General features: G+C 35.1%; 1 pseudogene; it reads left to right on the forward strand.

The window, feature by feature from the left end:
- The first annotated feature begins 274 nt into the window (after positions 1 to 274).
- Positions 275 to 1,386, forward strand: LOC123812645 (annotated as a pseudogene).
- Positions 1,387 to 6,351: the final 4,965 nt, after the last annotated feature.

Below are 6,351 nucleotides of genomic sequence, written 5' to 3' on the forward strand. Positions count from 1 at the left end.
CAGGTAAACACTTGATATAGGAACAGGTCATATGTCTTGCACAGTGTCAAACACAGTGCTCTCAATAATTACTAAATGAAAGAATAAATGGATGAATAAATAAGCAGAAGAGAGTAGAGAAATGTCATAGTATACAATATCATTTAAGATGTTCAAGAGGGAGAAAACTAGTTAGCCATTGGGGCTCACTGCTCCTCACTGTTCAACAGGCAACTGCATCTTCTTATGCAGTGCAGTGCGGTGCAGTGTAGGACAAGCTGTAACCTGAGACATGATGGTGAAGGTTGGAGTAATTAAATTTGTCTATATTGGGCACCTGCTCACCAGGGCTGCTCTTAACTCTGGTGAGTAGATTTAGTTGCCATCAGTGACCACTTCATTGACCTTAACTACATGATCTGCATGTTCCAGTATGATTCCATCCATGACAAGTTTGACACAGTCAAGGCTGAGAACTATAAGCTTGTCATCAATGTAAAACTCATCTTCACCTTCCAGGAGCAAGACCCTGCCATCATCAAATGGGGTGATGCTAGTGTTAAATATGTTAAGCCCACTGGTGTCTTCACTACCCTGGAGAAGGCTGGAGCTCACTGGAAGGGTGGATCCAAAAAGATCATAATCTCTGCCCCTTTTGCAGTTGACCCATGTTCCTGATGAGTATAAACTCTGAGAAATATGACAACTCCCTTAAGATTGTCAGCAATGCTTCCTGTACCACCAATTGCTTGGCCCCCTTGGTCAAGGTCATCTGTGATAACTTTAGCATTGTGGAGGATCTCATAACTGTAGTCTATGCCACCACTGCCACCAAGAAGACTGGATGGACCCTCTGGGAAGCTGTACCACAATAGCCGTGGGGCTGCTCTGTACATCACCTCTGCTTCTACTGCTGCCACCAAGGCAATGGGAAAAGTCATCCTTGAGCTGAATAAGAAAGTCACTGGTATAGCCTTCTATGTCCCCACCCCCAATGTGTTTGCCATGGATCTGATCTCTTGTTTAGAGAAAGCTATCAAATATAATGACATCAAAAAGATGATGAAGCAGGCATCTTAAGACCACCTAAAGGGCATCATGGACTACACCACGGACCAGGTTGTCTCCTGTAACTTTAACAGTGATTCCCACTCTTCCACCTTAGATGCTGGTGCTGGCATTGCTCTCAATGACCACTTTGTCAAGCTTATTTTCTCATATGACAATGAATTTGGCTATAGGAACAGGGTGATAGACCTTATGGTCTACATGGCCTCCAAGGAAAAGGAGCCCCCTGGACCACCAGCTTTAGAAAAAGCACAGCAGGAAGAGAGAGACCCTCAGCTTCTGGGACTCTTCCCAACTCTATCACCAACCACACTAAGAGCTTCTCACCCTCAACATTGAGAGTTTCCACCCCAGATCCCCTGAGAAAGGGGAGGGACTTAGGGAGCCCTACCTTTTATTGTGTACCATTAATAAAGTATACCATGCCTACCACAAAAATAAATGAAAAAGTCATCAGGGACTGCTTGAGGGATGGGAGAAGATTGGGTCCTAGGAAACATTATGAAGTCACTTGTCCACGTCAAATGCCATTTTCCCAACAATCTGTAAATCTATGAAATGCCATTTTCCCAACAATCTGTAAATAATTCAGTCTAGAAAACAGTTTGCTAAAACTTAAGTAATAAGTCTTGTGCTTGACATTCTGCTACTAAACATTTAACAAATATCTGTTGATTGCAATGCCATTTTTTTAAAAAAAGGCATGAAATAATGTATCCTGTCTTATTAAAATAAGAAAATAAACTAGAACCCAGGGATAATTCATCAAAGATTTTAATATTTCTTTGATCAAAAATGAGTGATTAAAAAATTCCATGTGACTAAATCAAGGTCACAGCAACACAAATTTCCTTCATTTATTTATTGGGAAGAAAAATTTTAGCTTTAATTATTTATGATAGTTTTAATTATGCTCACAAATTTATTGTCTTGTTTGGGAAGTGTAATTAAATCTTGCTTTGGGTGATACTAATATTATTAGTGTGTAAAGATAAATGTGAAAATACATAGTGAAAATGAGAGCACTAGTATGTGAGTCCAAATAACTGCCTTTTTTCTTTTAGCAACATTAATTATGTGTATATAATCAGTCATTTGCATCCAGAAGAGTTAAAGTTGATTCTATATTTTTCAATCCTGTAGGCAGATAATATGTCAATTATTTCACACATGAAATCTTGGAAGGAGAGTAAAATGTAGCATGAGATTTTTGGGGCTCATATCTTAGAAGATTGTCCCAGATGCTATCATTGTTCCAAGCCTAAAATAGCTTGACAGACCAAACTGGACCAAAGACTATTATTATAAAGAGACCATATAACTGCATTTTGGTCTTCTTATAAATGTTTTTCAAAGTTTAAGATTGGCCTGCTAATAAAAAATTCTAAAACATTGCAATATTTGCTTTCTAAAACAATGAATTAATGCAAACATATAACACAGAGTTCAAGTTTCAACTACTCACTTTATTAGTATAGAACATCCACTTTTATCATTTAATAAAAGAAAGAAAAGCTTCATGTGAATCTTTGAGAGTGTTTGATACATAGTCTTTCAGTAATAAAATAGTTGATTGATATATTAGCTACAGAAGATAAAAAACATTTGTCTGACATATTTTAGAGCAAATGGATGTACTTGGAAAAACACTCATAAACCAGATTCATTTAGTTCTAGTGTTAGAGAAAGCTTCCCAAAGCTGTTCAGGCTTACAATAAGGAACACTATAATTTAGTTAGATGTCAAGGAAAACAAAAAAGAATGAGGGAAGAAGCAGAGCATTTCACTTAGGGGACTGTGGCACGTGATAGAGTGAGGACATGTAAAACCGTGAAAGGATGGAAGAAGTTCAATTTTCAGAAGAAAACTATAAAGATATATAAATATACATTTATTCCCTCGCTCCCTCCCCCATATATATATGGCATTTAAATCCCCATGGCAGTCAGTCACGTGCTTTAATAGATCACTTGAACAAGGACATGAACATTACTTCTGTTTTCAAGATATGTCAGAGGCATGCCAGCTCTTTAAGAGTCATTTGTTCTCCAAGGTACTTATATATTACACATTTTATTGTCCAGAATCATGCCCACTTTACTGATCTTTCAAGATGATTCACATCAAACTGTGTCTGGCTGAAAAAGATGTGGTTAAGAGATATATAGCTATTTCTTATACACCTTTTAGAAGTTACTTGCACCCTAAATAAGAAAAGTTAATATTTTAAAAGATGTGGACTGAGATCACTTCCAAGTCAACATTTTATTCTGTTTTTGAAAGTAAATCTGTGCTGATGGGATAATTTTCCAGCATGAATTAAATTATTGTGCTTTTATTTTTTCCTGAAGACAGTAGGGCCCTGGCAATATGATGTTACATTTGCATTTTGATAGCACACAGTTTTAGGCTGGTCCCTTCAAATTCAAAGAAATCAAAATTTATTAAATTAGAGTATTCTCAAAAGAAATATAAGTATTCCATTCTATTTCACTAGGCACATTTATGGGACTTCCCATAAAATCTTTAATTTTTATAAATCAAAGAACCAAGTAATAAAATACCTTATTTTCCATAAAGTAGGGTATATGCACCTATTTCATCATTAATAAGCTCATTTCATTTTTCCTGAAAAGACATCAATAATCTGTCAGAGTTGTTTGTGGCACAGGAAGATTTTCTCAATGCCAGCATGGGAAGTTTATGTAATAACAGGTGAAATGCTCAAATGATTGTAGTCTTAGGTATAAAAGTTTTAAAAACATGAATTTACAACACAAAAAAATGGGGATAAGTTTTCAAACTACATAATGATCTCACTGTGTAAAAGCAAAACTACAACAACAAAATACAGATAGATTTCCTTTAGATTATAGATACCATGGTTTAATTAAATAAAAGATTAATTTTTAAAATTTCAATTTGTATATAACATTGTAAAAACACTTTGACTCTGAGGTCAGTAGACATGTAAGACATCAACATTAATAGCAAACGTTTGAAATTCTTGGTACTATCCTAGATTCCATAAAATTTGTTACTGTGACAGTGTCCACTCAGTGAGGATAATAAATCAAAATAAACTTAATAAAATTGATGTTCATTATTCATAGCATACCAATAGTTAAATTTTGATTTCTTTTCAAATGTACATAGTGATTTCTTGTACAGTCCCTTTTAACTATAATATGCAGGTCAATGTAGTAGATGGGAAGAGTGGAGTTTGGAGTAGTTAACTCAGTTACACAATAGGGAAGGCTTTCTAACTACAAGTTTAGTGTTATTTACAGTAGACATAGTGGTAGAATAATGAGCTATGCCAAAAATATTTATCTTAAATATATTAATATAATGTTTGATAAATAAAAAATATAAATTCAATCTCCTATCCCTGGTATGTTTACTCTGCCACAAAACTTCTTTGTTTTAAAACATAACAAACAAGCAAGGAAAATATAACCAGAAACATTGAATTAAAGAACAAACTAACAGTAACCAGAGGGGAGTGGGGAGAGGGATAATTGGGGAAAATAGGGGAAGATCCATCAAGGGAACATATATAAAGGACACATGGACAAAGCCAAAGGGGGTAGTTCATGAGTGGGAGGCAGGAATGGGTGGGGGGGGGGTGGGGGGCCAAGGTGGGGTGAACATGGAGACAACTGTACTTGAACAACAATAGAAATAAATAAACAAATAAATAAAACAACTTATATACACAGCTTTCTTTTTAACTCAGCAATTCAATCTTATAACAAGTATTTATTAAGCACTAAGACTAGGGGGGACACAGTTAACAAGATATAAATAATTAATTTACTCATGGCCTGTCATCCACTGTAGTGTCTCTTACTATGCACCACAGCTGTTTTTCAGCCCCGGAGGGTTCATGGATGTCTTCTAAGGGTACAGAGTTTTCTATAAAATTTTTAAAATTTTGTCTTTTTTACATTAACTATTACTAAAAAGATAAATGTGAGTATATTTTAAACTACTGCTGTATAAGTTTTTATGGTAATGAAAACTTTTTATGCTGTCTAAAATGATAGTCACTAGATACAGGCAGTTATTAAATGTTGAATTGGGGCAAGTGTGGCTGATGAACTGAGATTTTTTTAAATTTCATTTAAAATAATTAAAATTTAAAGTTAAATATTCACATGTGGCTAGTGGCCACTGCACTGAGAAGCATAGTTCTAAATGATCTCAGACTTGAACACTGCCATTTCAACTATGCACTTTTCTTTGTTTTTATGTGTATAATCAGGCTTAACTATGTGAAGCCCAAATCAGAATATGGTCTCCCATCCTAATAATGAAGGTTTCCAAATAGTTTAAATATTGAAAGGTGATGAAAGTAAATAAAAATGCCTTACTGAAAAGGTCCAATGCATAGGAGCAAGTATGCAATTCAAGTTCAAAGCAGTGATTCTTTTTTCCAAAATAAAATTAGCTCCCAAATTAAATTAATATCAATAAATCGAATTATATAGACCTTTTACACTGATTATTTAATTTGTAAATTTGCTTCATATATTTTGAAGGACTATAAGCAAATGGAGTTTACCTAGTTTTATGATGCACTTATTTAAATGACAATGTAATTTAAACATTTTATCAATATGGAAGAAACCATTTTTTCCTTTAAAAGGCATCATTAATCACTCAAATTTTAGAAGCACTAGCCTAGCAAGTTGCATGTAGTCAGGATGTCAAGCCTATTCAGCTAGCTCTATGTATGTTGTTTCTTTCTTCCTCACAACAATTCTATAAGGTAGATACATTTAACTATGACTGCACTTTTACAGCTTTGAAGCAGAAATCTGTAACTTCAGCATCCTACTGCAAACACTATAGTTAGTAAATGGTGGATTCAACAATAAATGTATACACCCTTTTCTCCAGAACAGCATACTCTGATGTGATAGACAGAATAATGTCTCCCCCAAGAATCTCCAGTTTCTAATCCCTGAGACCTGTGACTATGTTGTTTTACATGATGAAAGGTACTTTACAGATGTGATAAGTTAGGGATTTTAAAATAGGGAGACTGTCCTCAATTAGGTGCAATGTAATCACAAGGGTCCTTGTACAAAGGAAGTAGGAAGGTCAGAGTGAGAGGAGGAAGCGCGATGATGGAAGCAGAGGCCAGAATGAGGTGAGAAAGGGAGAGCAAGCCAAGAAATGCATGTGGACTCTAGAAACTGGAAAGATCAAGGGAACACATTCTTTTTTAAAGTCCCCAGAAGGAATGAAATCCTGCCCAGTGATACCCATTTTAGACTTCTGACCTTCAAAACTATA

Source organism: Phyllostomus hastatus, unplaced genomic scaffold (assembly GCF_019186645.2).
Source record: "Phyllostomus hastatus isolate PE091 unplaced genomic scaffold, TTU_PhHast_1.1 phas_scaffold_93, whole genome shotgun sequence".
NCBI classification, from domain to species: domain Eukaryota; kingdom Metazoa; phylum Chordata; class Mammalia; order Chiroptera; family Phyllostomidae; genus Phyllostomus; species Phyllostomus hastatus.